This window comes from Vipera berus (genome assembly GCF_964194415.1).
Source record: "Vipera berus genome assembly, chromosome: 12".
NCBI lineage: Eukaryota > Metazoa > Chordata > Lepidosauria > Squamata > Viperidae > Vipera > Vipera berus.
The window spans coordinates 12,991,442-13,009,793 of NC_138215.1; the positions used below are offsets into that span (position 1 = coordinate 12,991,442).

At 45.0% G+C, this 18,352-nt stretch overlaps 1 protein-coding gene and 1 long non-coding RNA gene across 2 annotated transcripts in view; both read left to right on the forward strand.

Moving 5' to 3' along the window:
- The window catches only part of CEMIP (cell migration inducing hyaluronidase 1), a 134,923-nt gene that overhangs the window by 12,443 nt on the left and 104,128 nt on the right, over positions 1 to 18,352 (forward strand). The gene's annotated exons all lie outside the window — the stretch shown is intronic.
- LOC308673502 overlaps positions 1 to 18,352 on the forward strand; it is a 53,003-nt gene that overhangs the window by 2,999 nt on the left and 31,652 nt on the right. Inside the window, exons 2-3 of the long non-coding RNA XR_014027661.1 lie at positions 6,414 to 6,540; positions 9,435 to 9,566. This is a non-coding gene — a long non-coding RNA (uncharacterized lncRNA). The remainder of the gene's footprint in view (positions 1 to 6,413; positions 6,541 to 9,434; positions 9,567 to 18,352) is intronic.

The window sequence follows — 18,352 nt, forward strand, 5'->3', positions numbered from 1 at the left end:
GGTTAAACTGTATACAAAAGTCGTACTGATTTACGTTCCTAAGGACCTTAGTAATATATGAAAATGATGTTGCATTCCACAGAGCAGGAAAGATAATTGATGCCCTGATTGTGTCAGCTTAGATCTCCCTTTGTTTGCATAGCTGAAAAGACTTGTGGTCGGGGGGGGGGGGGTGAAGAAATGGGATCATGTCAATTTCTCCTAAAGCCAAATCTTTCATATCCCTTCTGGGTTTTCAAATATGAGAAGATTTGGGTCATTTCCAAAGAGCGAACTTATATATAGCTTGGTAATGTAATAAATAACGCTTGTGCTCTCCAAGAATATGTGTTGAGGATTATTCCATAATGTTGGGTTGTGGTCAAGTTTGGCACGCCACCTACCATGCAAGATGATGCTGAAGGAATCTAGCCAAAATGTTTTCAGAATGTCTTTTGGGCTCATGGCCCAAGAATCCTATCTCTTTTTGTTCGGGATTACGGATACCAAAGCACATACAGAGCAGGAGAGAGAGCATTAGACAGCGAAAAGTAAAGCTTAGCCTACAGAAATCAATAACATATGGTTTAGTGGGTGTCTCGCACATGTTCCATATGGTGGCCTTATAGCAGAGGTCCCCAACCTTTTGGGCACCAGGGACCGGTTCCGTGGAGAGAGGTTTTTCCGCAGACTGGAGGGTGCGTGGTTTTGTGTGCTGCCTGCATCTCGCAGATGCGGCTTTGCTTGTTTGTGCGGACCGGTTGCTGGCATGCTGCGGCCCAGGTACTGGTCCACGGACTGGGGGTTGGGGACCCCTGCCTTATAAGGCTCTTGAATGGTCTGTGTGCCATTGCTAACTCAGGGAGAAAAAACTCCCAGAGTTAATAGGGACTACGATTGCAAGGGTGCCAAATAAGCAGTCCAGCGGCACATGGAAAGAAGGGCGGAGTGTTTTGAAATTGGCGTTGGTTAGCAGAAAGAAAGAAAAAGAAGAGGGACTATTTTCAGCTCTTTCTGGTATTTTGTGACCAGCAGCCTTGCTGCAGTATTAGCCATTGTGTGAGATGTGTCACAATCTGTTCAAAATGCCAAATAAACGTCCTGGGTCAAAAATTAGGGTGGAGGAAGGAAGGGAGAAAGGCTCTGGATTTAGAAATCCTAGAAGCAAACGTTTCTTCCCAAATACTTAAAACTTAAGAGCATAGACATCTATGGAGATTCTCAGTCATCCAGGTCATGGTTGTCCCAAAGATGCTTTTTCAAAAGGCCGCTGGACTTTCTTGTTTTTCTTTGAAAATGTTTGGCTTCTCATCCAAGAAGCTCCAGAAGTGAAGAAGCTTCTTGGATGAGAAGTGAAATGTCTTCAAGGAAAAACAAAGTCCATTTGCCTTCTGAGAAAGCACCGTGGGGATAAGAGCATAGTCCAGGATTGTTAAACACAAGAAGTAGCAGACCAGCCTTACTGGTGAGATAAACAAGTTGACAGTGTGAATCCCCTCTTGGATGTCTTCTTTGGTGCAAGATACTGTTGGCTATCATGTGCTAGGTATTACTTTTTCCTTGAAGAGGGGATGCCCCTGCAAAATACATTTCAATGTGGTCGTTGCCAACACTGGTACCATCTTGTCAGCTGACTGCAATAGAAGCCATGGGCCTTGTCATGCTCGCTACTGCCGTATGGTGATTATGTCCTTGTACCTAAAACAGACACCTTGCAGGCATCATTGTTATGAATAAAGTTATTCTTCACCCAGACCATGATTAATAGGGCACTTTGAGAGAAGAGACAAGCCTGCTATCTCAACCTGATTTCCCTCTTTGCATGTTTTCGTAATAACCTCCACCTCCGTGTTAGGGACTACAATGGGTCGGTCGCTTTGAGAAGTCTCACCGCAAAGCTTAGAAACTTGACTTTCCAGTGTTGCAGTCATGCATTTAATTTGTGCAAGGAAATGCTTGCACTGGAGTGACTGGATTTATCCATATACAGAAAGCTGAATGAATGTCAGTGAGCTTAAACTGAATGAAGTTATCTCTTCCTTTCACACAGGCCCCCAGTGTTATTTCTGTACCTATTTTTCCCCAGAGGGAAAGATTCTAAATTAACAGAAACATTCAGGAGGAAAACACTTCATACATATGGAATCTGTATTTTTTTCTTTCCCCAGAAGAATGTCTTGTAACATTGCATAGATTCACCTTAGCACAACTCATCTGTTGCGCTATGTTCTTTTTTGGGATGAGTGTGCTTAACATGTGTGAAATCTTTTTTTTTTTTTTAAAAAAAAAAAGCTGTGTTAAAAACACTGCGAAGAATCTCATGGCACCCTGAACAATAGTTCAGAACTATTGTTCAGGGTGCCATGAGATTCTTTGCAGTGTTTTTAACACAGCTTTTAAAAAAAAACCTTTGCAAGACGAATCAGAAGATTTGCACCTGTTAACTATTTATAGCAGTTAAAGAACCATCTTACAAGAACTTAACTGGGATACAGCATGATTCCAGGGCTGTCGGCTGATCTTATTTGGCTCTCTGAACTTCGCACTTTCTCTGACATGATGGCAAACCTTGGTAGACACCTCGTGAATGTGATTCTCTGGAGCTGCAAATTGGTGTTTGAACTTGCAGGATTCCTTAATGTATTTCTCAGGCCCAAACATGTGGTCTCTCCTACTTGTAGCTTGGGAGATGTTGCCTGTGGGTGTGCCATACAAAGGTAATTAAATGCTTACTCATTTTACCCTCTGACAGCTGATGAAAAGCTGGCATCTTTGCCGAAGCCACACGGCATGGTGCATTTTATATATAGACTTTGACACAGCCTTGTCAATTAAAGCAGGAGTCACTGCTGTTTGCACTGAAAAAGGTTGGCAAATCCTATCAAATGGGCTGTGTTGACTAAGAGAACTGTTGTATTGTCTTTGATTCATGCATCTGATAAGCTAGACTTTCAGCCTTCTCTCCAAGTTGAGGTCATGTCTCTGTTCAGTAGGGCAACCTGAGAAGCCTTTCTTGTGTGTTGGCACACAATTTTCCATTTCAAGTTTGAACTTTCAACAGAAAGATGATCTGGGGTGGTGTCCCTACAGGAGATGCTTGCTTGTCAAGATTTTATGGTGCATCAACCTCTTTCTCCTGTTGGCATTACTCTGGGTAATAGAATAGAATTTTCCTAGTGACCGTGCTTAACACACTACCTATTTGCCTTTCAACCTGGAACTATTTTCCTGGTTTGCTCTTGACTTTAAATATTTGGATTGAACCGTCATTCTGCGGAGAAAGGTCCCAAAGCTCTTGATATCTCTGCTTGCTGGCTACTTGGTTACCCAGACTAAGGGGGGAAAAAATCTTTTTGAAACTTTTGATTCCTGCAGCCTGAATAGACTCTGCCATGCAGCTTCTTGAAAGCCTGGACGAGGTCTTCAAGGCTCCCAAAAGTTGCCACTAAAGTGTAATGTGTGACACACTGGGACTGCCAGAAGTAGTGCCACCTTATCCAGAACCAAAGATGGAAAGAGAGCACCAGGAAAGACCTTGGGTTGAGTTGTAGTCTATTGTTCTCCATCCAGGCCCTCACAGCCTTCAGGCACTGGGATAGGATGTCCATGGCATCACTCAGAGAGCCTGAGGTGGAGGTATAAAACTAAGTATCATCAGTTTTCTAACTAATTCAACTGCCCGGAAGGTGAAATATGATGTTTATCTGTTAATTATCTTAACACACTTAATTTAACTTAAAATTAAAACTAAATAAAATTTTATTTCTGTCCTGGCATCTAGTATATCACTCCAGGGCTGGATTCACGTAACATGCTACAACCAAAACACAAATGAAGGAAAGACAATTGCTTTTATTTGCATAACAAATGAACCCTATTATGCCTTAATGTAACAACCTCATTCCTAAAACATTCTGCAACAAGGTTGGGTTCCACAACAGGCTGAATCATGAGTTGCCCAGCTCCGTCTTGGCCTAGAGTAGCATGTTAGATGAACCCAACCAAAAATTTAAGTATGTCCTTTTGGTGTGACATTTTGTGCATAGACTAAATTCCCATCCAGGTTGGCTAATGTTTGTCTGGAAGCTCTGGAAAATATAGCCCAACATATCTGGAGGGCCCCATATAAAAAAAAGTTGATCATGTTTGCTTTATGGAAAAAAAATGTAGTCATTCAAGAAGGCAGGCAGAACATCCACCGGTGTGTGTTGATTTTATGTCCAAGACTGCTTTTATAACCTTTTCAAATTATATTTTGCATCTGCATGTTTAAACTATGCATCTTATTATCATAGCCTTTGGCTAAAGAGTGAAATATCACACTGTTGTTTATTAGTATATATTTAGTATCATAATCTTCCAGTCTGCTCGCTTTGGCTTTGGAGCCATTCCTGAAAATGGAGCATCAAGCAATCTAGTAGCTTTGTTGTCCTCCCACACTTCACTCGCAAGGATAGGTGCGAAACTAAGGCTTGTTTCCTACTCATGTAGCCATCACTTGAGAGTTTGTCCATCCAGATGATAGCTCTTGACAGGTAGTCCTTGACTTGTGGTCACAACTGAGCGCCAGATTTCCTTTGCCATGCAGAACAGTTAGTCTGTTGTTGCCCCCATTTTACAACCTTTCCCGACACAGTTGTTAAGCGAATCATTGCAATTGTGAAGTTAGTAACACGGCTGTTAAGTGAATCTGGCTTCCCCATGGACTTTGCTTGGTCAGAAGGTTGCAAAGGGGGATATCATGGCACTGGGACACTGCAACCGCCCTAAGTACACGCCAGTTGACAAGCATCTGAATTTTGATCACACGATCATGGGGATGCCGCAGTGGTCTAAGTGTGAAAAAACACTTAGAACGGTCACTAAATGAATGGCTGTAAGTCAAGGGCTACCGGTCAGCTGCGTTGACATTATGCCATGGGTGGAGTTTGCTCATTCCATCAAGCACAACCCATTGCATTGGCATCTGTTCACAGAGACTTCTAGCAGTGATAAATACCCGTGTTTTCCCCAAAATAAGACCCGGTCTTATATTATTTTTGCCTCCAAAAGAGGCTGCAGTTTAGAATGGAATGGAATGGAATGGAATGGAATGGAATGGAATAGAATAGAATAGAATAGAATAGAATAGAATAGAATAGAATAGAATAGAATAGAATAGAATAGAATAGAATAGAATAGAGCTGGAAGGGACCTTGGAGGTCTTCTAGTCCAGCCCCCTGCTCAAGCAGGAGGACCTATACCATCTCAGACAGGTGATTGTCCAATCTCTTCTTTAAAACCTCCAGTGATGGAGTGCCCACAAATTCTGGTGGCAAGCTGTTCCACTGGTTGATTGTCCTCACTGTCAGGAAGTTTCTCCTTAATTCCAGGTTGCTTCTCTCCTTGATCAGTTTCCAGCCATTATTTCTCATCCTTCCCTCTGGTGCTCTGGTGAACAACCTGGCCTCCTCTGCCTTGGGGCAGCCCCTCAGATACTGGAACACAGCTATCATGTCTCACCTATTTCTGCTAGGACCTTAGGACTGCTGCAGCCAGGCTCCCCACACCCTGACATCGGCCTCGCCTTGCTGGCCCACTTCTTCTGCAGCCACTTGCCACTGCTTCTGCACGTTGCCCCGGCTTCCGTTTCACCATCAGAGGCCTTCCGGAAAGGCCTCTGCAGCCGAGAACCAAGCTCTGGATTGATGCATGCGGTGCCCTTGGCTGCTGTTTCACCATCAGGGGCCTTCTGGAGGCCGGGGGCGATGCGCACAAGCTGTGGTGGAGTGGCTGCAGAAGAAGTGGGCCAGCGAGGTGAGGCAGGTGTCAGGGCATGGGCATCTGGTTGCAAGTGTCCTAAGGTAAGTGGGTGCGAGGTGCATGGGGCACTTCCCCCCATCCCCACCCTAGCTTGGTTTTCACCCATGCGCCTCGCCCCGCGTCGTGCAACCAGGTGCAGGGCTTATTTTGGGGGTAGGGCTTATATTGGGTGCACGGGTAAAAAGCTAGGGCTTATTTTGGGGGTAGGGCTTATTTTTTTTGGGAAACAGGGTATATACTTGTAGATTTGGGGAAAGTACGCTCGCCTGCCATGGCGTCCAGAGATCTACGAAAGGAGAGAGCGGAGTTTCAGTGGGAGTTTCCTGACTCATTGGACAACTTCCAAGGCAGCATACTTTCCCCATTCTTTAGGGCTTAACAGTCCAGGAGATGCTTTTCCTACTGTATGATTCCAGCATGGCTATTTATAGTCTTCAAGTACAATACGCAGTCACATAAGCTCAGCATAGTTGAAGCCCTTCCAGCCTGCAGACACACAGCCAGGAAAGCTGGAACTCTGGGGCTCTGTTTCAGCTCAAGAATTTGGTTAGCTTTGGATTGACCCTCCTCCCCTCGCCGCACGTAGAGCGATTTCCAAATCTGTGGGATTTATGATGATTTTTCTCCTTCAGGTTTCATCCCTGTCCGGATGCTGACTTTGAAACAGTCCAGTTCCAGTGGTGTTGACGGCCTCGTTGCTTTTACAAAGGACGGCCATGATTGCTTCTACTGGGAGAGGAGAGATGATCTTTTAGAATGGTGGGTAATGATTTCAAACGTTAATTGCGGAAGGTTACCAATAAAAGTAGTGTTGGAGGAAGCTGAGTCTCTCTAGATGGACAGGAACATAGAATAGACTTGGAAGGGGCCTTGGAGGTCTTCTAGTCCCACCCCCCGCTTGATCAGGAGACCTGTCTACATTGTTTCAGATAAATGATTGTCCAGTCTCTCTCTCTCTCTCTCTCTCTCTCTCTCTCTCTCTCTCTCTCTCTCTCTCTCTCTCTCTCTCTCTCTCTCTCTCTCTTCTCTCTCTATTGAAAGCCTCCAGTGATGGAGCATCCACAACTTCATACACACAACCGCAACATACAACTGAGAATGCGCAGGAAGTTCTCATTTTGAACCATTTGGAGCATGAAAACCTTCAGCATACCTCCATTCAAATCTGAAATGGGCTGTTTGAAAAGCTACAGCCTCACATCGTGCTTGAAATATTAATTTCACACTCAAAATGAGAGTGTCGACCTCCTCCAGCTTGAGTATTGAAATAAAGCCCAGGACTTTTTAAATTTTATTTTATTTTTATTTTATTGCAAAGATGCTCAGAACAGTTTAGAGTGGGACATCTTAAACAAATCATATCATTATCAGAAATTTGCAATTGTAAATTATCTCTGTGCCTCTCCATTTACCCCCTGCAATGGGAGTTTCTATTTTAAAAGTGTGATTTAAGCTTTAGAAGTTATGCCAGGCACAGAAAAGGAATAAGAAACAATATTATTGTTATGCTTTCTCAGTGTTGGCTCCTGGCAACTGCCTGGACTGTCCCTGCAGTTAACAAAAACAGTATCAGTGAATGATCTGTATGTCATTTCAATAAATTACCATTAGTAATGCATTGATTTTCATCTTAATACAAATACTTTGGGAGGTTTTCAACTATATTTTAGTATACATGACAATCTTTAAATCAGTTTAAGTGTGTGCGTGTGTGTGTGTGTGTGTGTGTCTGTCTGTCTGTCTGTCTGTCTATCTATCTATCTATCTATCTATCTATCTATCTATCTATCTATCTATCTATCTATCTATCTATCTATCTTCACCCAGTTCCTCTATTCTGTCTGTCCGTCCATCTACCCATCCATCCGTCTATCATCCATCTATCTATCTATCTATCTATCTATCTATCTATCTATCTATCTATCTATCTATCTAATCATACACACTAATTTGGATCAATGGTATTTAATTCAGGGCAATAGCACCAATGAAGCATTACTCCAGCCACGAAGAGTCTTGAATTCTTTAATTCAAAAGGTTTTAATTCCATCAACGAAGTAATTCCTCTTAGATTGCCTCTTTCTGTACAAATAAACGTTTGAATGGAAAGACTGAAAAGGTTTAAAAATGTATCTGTTTAGGATTACAAATGCATTTATATGTAATCCTAAACTATGTACTCCCCCCCCGCCATTTGTTTTTATATAGCTCATTTTCTGGATGTTTTCCTTTTCCTTGGGGTTCTTGTGGATTGTTGTGCTTTTGTTTTTAATGTTTTGTTGATTGCTGCAAGTTAATAAAAAGCTCTTGCCTAGTAGAAAGTAGCTCCACGTATTCTTACAAAGCGTAAATTCCGTGTGTGCTGACATGAAAACATTTCCATTTGGAACAGACACATGGTGTTATTAGCTAGCCAAATGGCCCTTGGCCCATTCTAGCTTCATTTTTAAAAAAATGCTCTTTTAATTAAAAAAAGAAAAAGAAAGAAAAGATTGGAAGCCAGCATGCTGCAAAATAAAAATACCAACCTTCACTGTCAACCTTATTTGAGGAATACCTCCATCCTCATATGGGCCCCTTGCAAAATAAATATGGCAAGAGCTGCAGCCCAGGCCTTTGGGTAGATGCCCAGGGAAAGAGGCCAAAGAAAGCTGAAGTTGTTGGAGAGCATTTTGAGGGGGCATTTGAGAAGGTCGCATGGACCATCATCACCAGCTTGACTTCTGAGAGCCATTTTGTGTCCCTCCCCAACATGCCAAATATGTGCACCTCTTTAAGTCTTTTTATTAGGCCCTTCTTTCCTTCCTTCCTTTCCCTTCCCTTCCCTTCCCTTCCCTTCCCTTCCCTTCCCTTCCCTTCCCTTCCCTTCCCTTCCCTTCCCTTCCCTTCCCTTCCCTTCCCTTCCCACCATCCAGCTATCCATCGGGATAGAGCTGAAAGGGACCTTGGAGATCTTCTAGCCCAACCCCCTGCTCAACAGGAGACCCTATACCATTTCAGACAGGTTTTCTTAAAAGCCTCCAGGGATGAAGCATCCACAACTTATGAAGGCAAGCTGTTCCACTGGTTAATTGTCCTCACTGTTAGGTCCTCCTTAATTCCAGGTTGCTTCTCTCCTTGATTAGTTTCCAACCCTTGTTTCTTGTCTTGCCTTCTGGTGCTTTGGAAAATAAGTTGATCCCATCTTCTTTGTGGCAGCCCCTCAAATACTGAAATACTGCTATCATGTCCCCCCCCCTAGTCCTTCTTTTCTCTAGACTAGCCATACCCAATTTCTGCAACCGTTCTTCATGTGTTTTTGTCTCCAGGTCTTTAATCATTTTAGTTGCTCTCCTTTGCACTTTTTCCAAGTCTCAACATCATTTTTGTAATGTGGTGGTGACCAAAACTGGATGGCAGTATTCCAGGCCTTCCTTCCTTCCTTCCTTCCTTCCTTCCTTCCTTCCTTCCTTCCTTCCTTCCTTCCTTCCTTCCTTCCTCCCTCCCTCCCTCCCTCCCTCCCTCCCTCCCTCCCTCCCTTCCTTCCTTCCTTCCTTCCTTCCTTCCTCAAAATTGGACTGGCATTGATGCAAGTTTGATATGTCTTCTCACTGGCTTTGCACATTTAGGGCATTGCTGTCCATCTAATTATAGCAATGGAACTTTCTCCATAGATGAAAGCTGCAGTCAGGAAGTAACTCCTTCTGTCTTTGTTGGCAAAGCTCACAACGCTGGATCTCGGGGAGGACAAAACAGCTCCGAGGGAGAGGCGCCGATGTTGAATGTAGGACACTGCCCTGAAATAAGTAAGTTCATTCACAGTTTGTGGTTTATTTTGGTAGGTTACATACATACATACCCAGCATACTGTTCCCATTCAGGGTAAGCAGTGTTATGTCAAGCATAGAAAAGCAGACACAGCAAACCAAAGAAAGGAACAGCATTAGGTAAGGAAAAAGAAAACATAGCTAAAATTGCATTATACGCCTTTCATTACGCTACTTTGTTTATTTCTACCCTTACTTTCATCATATACTTCCGCCATATACTTCTTCATTCATTGATTGTCTTCTGTAACATTATAATAATAATAATAATAATAATAATAATAATAATAATAATAATAATAATAATAATAATAATAATAATAATAATAATAATAATAATAATAATAGAGTTGGAAGGGACCTTGGAGGTCTTTGTTGTGATTCAGGGTCAGCCTGTGGGTTCGGCAGTTGGGTCGGACGACTCAGAGGAGGAGGGGGGTGTTGAAGAGCTTGCTGAGGGGGTTGAAGATCTTGCTGATGAGAGCCCTCAGCCAGGCCCCTCCCACCTGGTCATGACGGAGACCCAGCTGTGTGAGCCTGACAGCGTGGATGAAGATGACCCACACCTGGCCCTGTTCAAGGACGCCCGATGCAGGAGGCAGTCAATCAGGAGTAAACAGAGGAAGGCAATGGGGCACCTCGGAAGGAGGCAGAGAGAAGCCACGCCCTGAACTGTATAAAAGGAGAATGCGTGGGAGGGCTGGTTTGCTGAAGGCAACCGCTTGATTAGTTCCTGTTTCATAGCTTCTGTTTCATGGTTGGTGTCTTGTTTTGCTCTGTTTTATGTTAATAAATTTGGCAGGCTTAATTCCAGCCTCTTGCCGTTTGTAAAGGGGTTGTCCCTGCCTTTTCTGCAGGGCCGGTAGCAGGCTGGTACAGAACAGTCTTCTTGTCCAAACCCCCAGGTCGTCATGTCTCTGTGTTTCATGATCTTATTCACTCCATCCAACCGCAACTTTCTCGGTCTTCCCTTTCTTCTTCATCCACCAAGTCTTCCTTTGTATGTGTTTTGTGACTTGATCCTCAAGACAATGAAACCACCTCAAAGCGCTTCTTTGCGCTCACGCGTATTCTCCTTGTTGAAAAGGAGAGGTTTTGAAGGTTTCCTAAAAGCCACCTGGGAATCCCTTTCATGTGGTGTCAGAGTACATTCCAGAAAACAACAACATCAACGAAGAAGGTTTGATCCTGAGTTCCGTGCGATGAATGCCTGGCAGTTGTCAGTAAATCTCTCGGCATGATCTGAACAGTTGGGTGGGAATGAGACAGAAAGAAGCTTGCTTTTCTGGGAACTGAACGTAGCCTGCGCTTTAAAGGTCATCACCAACCTTTGTATTTGTGCAACTAGCAACCAGTGGAATGGTTTCAGCGCACACGTAAGATTGTATTTTGCCAACAGGTCAAGTTGAGAGAGAGAGAGAGGGACAGGGAGAGAGAGAGAGAGAGAGAAATGAGAGAGAGAGAGAAAGAAAGAGAAAGACATAAGGGAGAAAGACGAGAGAGACATGAGAGAGAAAGAAAAAGAAAGAGAAAGACAGAGAGAAACAGAAAGAGAGAAAGAGAGAGAGAGAGAGAGAGAGATGAGAGAGAGAAAGAGAGAAAGAAAGAAAGAGAAAGACATAAGGGAGAAAGACGAGAGAGACATGAGAGAGAAAGAAAAAGAGAAAGAGAAAGACATGAGAGAGAGAAACAGAAAGAGAGAAAGAGAGAGAGAGAGAGAGATGAGAGAGAGAAAGAGAGAAAGAAAGAGAAAGACATAAGGGAGAAAGACGAGAGAGACATGAGAGAGAAAGAGAAAGAGAAAGAGAAAGACATGAGAGAGAGAAACAGAAAGAGAGAAAGAGAGAGAGAGAGAGAGAGAAAGTCTATTGCATTCTTGTGTGGATCTTCTCTGACTACGCTCTTGAGCAGGTTGTCTGATAATAGCTTTTAAAAAGGGGAGGGCTCACTTTAGGATCACTCCGTTGATCTTCATTTTAGTTTCCTATTAAATTTAAAGGTCAAATTAGTTAGGGAGAGCAAATAAATCATTCCCATTTATTGAGCTTCGATCCACGGTTGGTATTAACTCACCAATCTTCCTTGTTTAGAAGTTTTCCTGGGTTCGGTATGGCCAGAATTCGCTCCGGCTCTCCTTTTCTGCTTCCCCATTGAGGCTCTTTAGCGATCTGCTTCCTAAGAGTAAATGTCTACCAGCTCATTCTAAAAAGAATGGGAAGGAATGAAAATGAAATGAGTCCAATCCAAAGGGGAACACGGGTAGTCCTGGACTTTTGACAGCCATTGAGCCCAAGATTTCTCTTGCTAAGCAAGATATTTGTGAAGCGAGTTTTTTTCCTCTCCCTTTGGTTTTGTGCCACATTTGTTAAGTGAATCACTGCAGTTAAGTTGGTTTCCTCATTGACTTTGCTTGTCAGAAGCTCCTGAAAGGGGAGCGTAGGACCCTGGGACGCTGCGACCGTCATAAATATGAGCCAGTTGCCAAGCGTTGGAATTTTAATCACGTAGCAGTGAAGATGCAGTGGCTGTCCCAAGTGTGAGAAATGGCCATAAGTCACGTTTCCCACCCAGTGCCATTGTAACTTTGAACGCTCATTAAACAAACTGTTATAAGTTGAGGAATGCTAATAGAGGGGAATAGGTCAGGGGGGGTCTTCAAATGTGGCCCTTTTACGACTTGTGGACTTCAACTCCCAGAATTCCTCAGACAGTGTGCCACGCTGGCTGAGGAATTCTGGGAATTGAAGTCCACAAGTCATAAATTGGCCAAGTTTGAAGACCCCTGGGATAGGTGAACGAAAGGAGTCAAGGTAATTGTTGTATTTGTGGTTGGAATGGTTTTTAATGCAAGATGGTTCCCTGCCCAGAGTCACTTGTAGAGATGGGAGGCCACTCAAACGAAACTAATAAATAAAAGTAGGTAGAGCATGTTGTACAGAACACCAAATTAAAAAACAAAATAGGGTGAAAGGACAGAGACAGTTCCATCATGGAAAAATAAAACAAAATAAAGCTTTGGGTTCAGATGTCTCTTCCAACCGGGGAAGTGAGTCACCACTTAGAATCAAGGGGTCTATACCATCTCTTTGAATTTGTGACTCCTTCAAGAAAAGTCTAATTTGGATCCATTTCTGGCACTTGGATCACTTCTGGCAAGAACCAAGTTCAATTTTTGCTTCTCCTGTGATATTGTCTACAAGTGCCATCCTTTAATCCTCTCTACCCACACCCCTCTGCTTTTAATTAACTTTATTGTTTCAATTTACACCCTGCCCTTTTATCTGTCTGGCACTCAAGGCAGTTAGCTGTAAAAATAAAATATGACAGGACTAGAATGCAAGATTTCAATGAAAGCTTAATTATTATTAGTCAGACTCTTAAGAGCCTGGCTTAAAAGGGAGGTCTGTTTGAAGGCAGAAAGAATTAAAAGTCAGATGCAATCTTAGGGTTGGGAGTAGCACAGGAAAGATCTGTGCCCCTGAGCATGACAAATAGGTCCTTGAAAACCTGAACATCCTAAAAACAAATGGAGAGAGTTATGGGTCAGAAAGAGTATCTGGTCTTGCTAATCCTGGCTTCCAGATTGATGCATTTGGAGCTAAATAGGTGCTCCCTTAGATTATTAGATTTGTTTGCTGCCCATCTCGCCTTGATAATCAGCCCTTAAGCTCTTTAAGGATTTGAGATTAAGGCCGCAGCTTCTGTTACGTTCAGAAAGTCATCCGCTTCTAGCACAGATCCTTTCCTAAAGTTCTGGGTTGCAAAGAAGTGGTAGAAAGAGATGTATTTTAAGTCACCGTTGGGGATGGGTGATCAACAAGCAATGTTAAGTTCTGCCGTTTAGCACGTAGGTCACGTTTGACTCTGCAGACTGAACCTCCGGTTGCAGCTTCTTTATGTGTCTTCTCAGGATCTGTCCTGAAGACCTTGTTCTTCAGGCCCATGGAGATTCTCAATCATCCGGGTCATTCATCAATCATCCGGGTCATTGCTGTTCATACTTGTGCTTCATTCTCCCAAGTTTTAACAGAATAAAAGAGTTGGAAGGGACCTTGGAGGTCTTCTAGTCCAACCCCGTGCTCAAGCGGGAGACCCTATATGCCATTTCAGACAAATGGCTGTCCAATCCCTTTTTAAAAACCTCCGGTGATGGAGCACCCACAGCTTCTGCAGGCAAGCCGTTCCACTGGTTAATTGTTCTCACTGTCAGGAAATTTCTCCTTTGTTCTAGGTTGGTTCCCTCCTTGATTAGCTTCCATCCGTTGCTCCTTGTCTTGCCTTCAAGACAAGCCTAGGTGGTTCTACTTCTTTCCCTACTGCAGTTTTCAGCTTGGTTTTCCAGCCAGCTGCCGACAATCGAATTTGTTGGTCTCTCTACACTTCTGGGGGCAATCTGTCTTTTAAAACAAACCTCCCTGGAATGCCTTCTGTTTTCTAATTTTGGCTTCACTTCCTTGGCACCTACCTCTCGAATTTTCTCCTAGAAGGAGTGATGGAAACAATCAAAGCCTTACTCGCTGTTGTTATTGCCATTTCTGGGATGCATTTAGTCCAGCCTTCTCCTGCCTGATGTCCTCCATGTGTGTTGGAATACATAGTATTCCTGGAAGGTACCAGGTTGAGGAAAAAATGAGTGGCACCATCCTGGACCTGACTCACTCACTCAATAAAATAAAGACGTGTCCTGTGAAAGATGGATAAATTAAGGAAAGCGAAGAGAAGCATCTAGAAACCTGATGGAAGTGGAATTTTATCTAGTTTGATAAAATAAGCAAAAATGGGGTGAAGGAAATCTGTTTTCAATAAACCAGGCATTTTTAATCCAATGGGCAGAAATGATAAGTACAAATATACACTAGGTTGAAGGTAGCTGCAAGAATTAAGGTGGCGTCTTTCCAGAAACCCCTATGATAAAGATAAGAAAGTGCCAAAAGTAGAAAATTGACTCCTCAAACTGTACATAATGATATTAACAGGCAAAAATAGGGGAAGTATTTTAAAAGAAACCAGATTTATTACCGAAGGGGCGGGGGGAATACCGAGTAAGCTGAACAGATGCGTGCTTGCTGAACGAAACTTAGAAGCAGAAGAAAAATGCAGGAATGCTCTTAGCTTGACAAGAGAGCTGGATCATCAACTCAGACCAAAAAGGGAGAGAGGATTTTTAGAGTGTTGAATACGTGATCAATCTGTCTATACCGAAATCAGTACATATTTGTTGCTGTTGCAAAGCCACATCTGACACACTCACGAATATCCATACTTCATTCTGTTAACACACTGTCAGTCCTAGAGAGGCTACCATCCTCTTCTGGAATACTTTAAATTCCCATGTGTGTTCTAGGAATTTAGGATAGGATAACAAGAATATGATCAGTGAGCTTTCCTTATCCATGTAAGGCTCCTAGAAAGCCAGATTTAGTTTTAAAAAGGGGGGGATTTAGCTGCATCTCCAAACTTAAGCCTGAATCTTGGTTGGCTGGATGCTTACTGGATGCTTTCCAGACTGGTTTTATTTCTAGGTGTGTAGCAAAGTTTCTCCCAGTAACTCAAGGCAGCATCTATTGTATTCTCTTCTCCAAAATCATCTGCATGGAAACAGTTGTTTGAAATTTCAACAAGCCAACTTAATTCTTACATCCCAGGGCAAAATGTAGATAGAAGCAGAGTTAGCTTTTAGATAATGTACTTTTGGCTGCGTTGAAAGGCAGATCGTAATTTCAAAATTGGGTCGCTTTGGGAAAGCTATGGACCAAAAGCAAAATTAGGAGCATCACTGTATTCAAAATCTATTCCATACTGATATTCCATACTGAATATAGTTTATAGTTATAGTTTATTTGATTTATATACCGCCCTTCTCCTTGGTGGGACTCAGGGCGGTTCACAGGGCATACATAAGAAACACTATACAAAAATTAAAAAGAATTAAATCCATGCCCAATTAAAACAGAAGTACAGATTAAAAACAATTAAAAGCCCATAATCCCCCATCAGGCCAGACCAGCTAATTCGAACAGATGGGTCTTCAGGCCCCGACGGAAAGTTCGAAGGTCTGGTGCCATCCGGAGCTCCACCGGCAATTGATTCCATAAAGCCGGAGCCCCCACAGAGAAGGCCCTCCCCCTGGGGGCCACCAGTCGACATTCCCTGACTGGCGGCACCCTGAGGAGGCCCTCTCTGTGGGAACGCACAGGGCGGAGGGGAGTCGATGCCGGCAGCAGGTGGTCCCTGAGGTAACCCGGACCCATGCCATGTAGGGCCTTAAAGATCGTGACCAACACCTTGAACCTCACCCGAAAGACAACTGGTAACCAATGCAGCTCGCGGAGCAAAGGTGTAACATGGGAGTACCGGGAAACTCCCAAGACAACTCTCGCGGCCGCATTCTGTACCAGTTGGAGCCTCCGAGTGGTCTTCAAGGGAAGCCCCATGTAGAGAGCATTACAGTAGTCAAGGCGAGAGGTCACGAGCGCATGAGTGACTGTACACAGGGCATCCCGGTTCAGATAGGGCCGCAACTGGCGCACCAGGCGAACCTGGGCGAAAGCCCCCCTAGTCACGGCCACTATATGCTCTTCCAAAGTAAGCCGTGAATCTAGAAGGACTCCCAAGTTGCGAGCCCTATCCACGGGGGGTAAGAGCTCACCCCCCATAGAAAGAGATGGAACATTTGGAATGTCCCGGGATGCCGGAATGCACAGCCACTCAGTCTTGTCAGGGTTGAGCTGAAGTCTGTTCCTCCCCATCCAGACCCGAACCGCCTCCAGGCAACGGGACATCACGGCGAGGGCATCACTGGGGTGGTTTGGGGTCGAAAAGAAAAGTTGGGTATCATCGGCATACTGATGATACCCAACTCCAAAACCACGAATGATCTCACCCAGCGGTTTCATATAGATGTTGAACAGGAGAGGCGAGAGAACCGACCCCTGAGGAACTCCACAAACGAGAGACCTAGGGGCCGATCTCTGCCCCCCTGCCAACACCGACTCCGAGCGTCCCAGGAGATAGGAGGAGAACCACTGAAGAACTGTGCCTCCCACTCCCAATCCCCTGAGACGCCGCAGCAAGATACCATGGTCGATGGTATCGAAAGCCGCTGAGAGGTCTAATAGGACTAGGACAGAGGAATGTCCCCTATCCCGCGCCCTCCAGAGATCATTCACCAGAGCGACCAATGCCGTCTCCGTGCTGTACCCGGGCCTGAAACCCGATTGGTAGGGGTCCAGATAATCCGCTTCATCCAGGACCAGAGGGAGCTGATGCGCCACCACACTCTCAACAACCTTCGCAAGAAAGCGAAGGTTGGAGACTGGACGAAAGTTGTTCAAAACGGCTGGGTCCAGGGCAGGCTTCTTGAGGAGAGGTCTCACCACCGCCTCCTTCAAGACGGTGGGGAAATAACCCTCACTCAAAGAAGCAGATATAACCGCCTGGAGCCAGCCTCGTGTCCTCTCCCTAGCTGCATAAACCAGCCAGGAAGGGCACGGGTCCAACAAACATGTGGAGGAGCTCAGCCTCCCCATAATCCTGTCCACTTCATCAGGGGTCACAGAATCAAACTCTTCCCAGATAACATTGACAAGACCGCCCGTGTCCTGATCGCCTGACTCTGCCCAGCTGGAGTCCAAACCGGTCCGAATCCGAGCGATTTTATCCGACAGATGATGACTAAATTCCTCGGCACGACCTTGCAAGGGATCCTCCCTCACCTCCTGATTGAGAAGTGAGCGAGTCACCCTAAACAAGGCGGCCGGGCGATTATCTGCGGACGCGATGAGGGTGGAGAAGTAATTACACCTCGCCACCCTCATCGCTGCGAGATAAGACCTAATATAGGTTCTTAACCGCAACCGGTCGGGTTCGGATCGGCTAGACCTCCAGCAGCTCTCTAGGCCCCGTTTCCGGCGCTTCATCTCCCGGAGCTCCGCGGAAAACCATGGAGCTCGCTGGGATCTGCGCCGGGTCAGGGGCCGCAAGGGTACAACCCGGTCAAGTGCCTCAGTGGCTGCCCTTCCCCAGGCTTCCACTAAGGCATCAGCCGAGCTGTGAGCAGTGGAGGCAGGTGGGGACCCCAGCGCCGCTTGGAATCTATCAGGATCCATTAAGCGTCTGGGGCGGTACCATCTAATTGGCTCCGTACCCCCACGGCGGGGGGTGGCAAAGCGGAAGACCAGCCGCAGGAGATGATGATCGGTCCATGACAGGGGCATAATAAATGGAGAGCCCCCACCTAGATCATCCAACCACCGTCTAGATAAAAAAATCAGGTCAAGGGTGTGGCCTCCCTCATGAGTTGGCTCTGAAATTACTTGCGTCAGGTCCATGGCCGCCATGGAAGCCATGAACTCCCGAGCTAGCTCAGATGAACCTCCCAGGGATGGTAGATTGAAGTCTCCCAAAACTATAAGTTTGGGAAACTCAACCACCAAACCCGAGAGGATATCGAGCAGCTCGGGCAGGGCTGCCGCTGTGAAACTAGGCGAAATGTACACCAGCAGCAAGCCCAACTGCGCCCCAGGACCAAATCTCATGAAGAGAGACTCACACCCGACTATCTGAGAAACGGTGGCCTCCCGCGGACATAAGGTCTCCCTAATGGTAACCGCCACTCCCCCACCCCTACCTTGAGCTCGTGGCCGGTGTAGCACCCGGAAACCTGGTGGGCAGAGGTCAACCAAAGGGACCCCACCCTCTGGGCCCAACCAAGTCTCCGTGATGCAAGCCAGGTCCGCATGCTCACCCTCAACTAAATCCCTAAC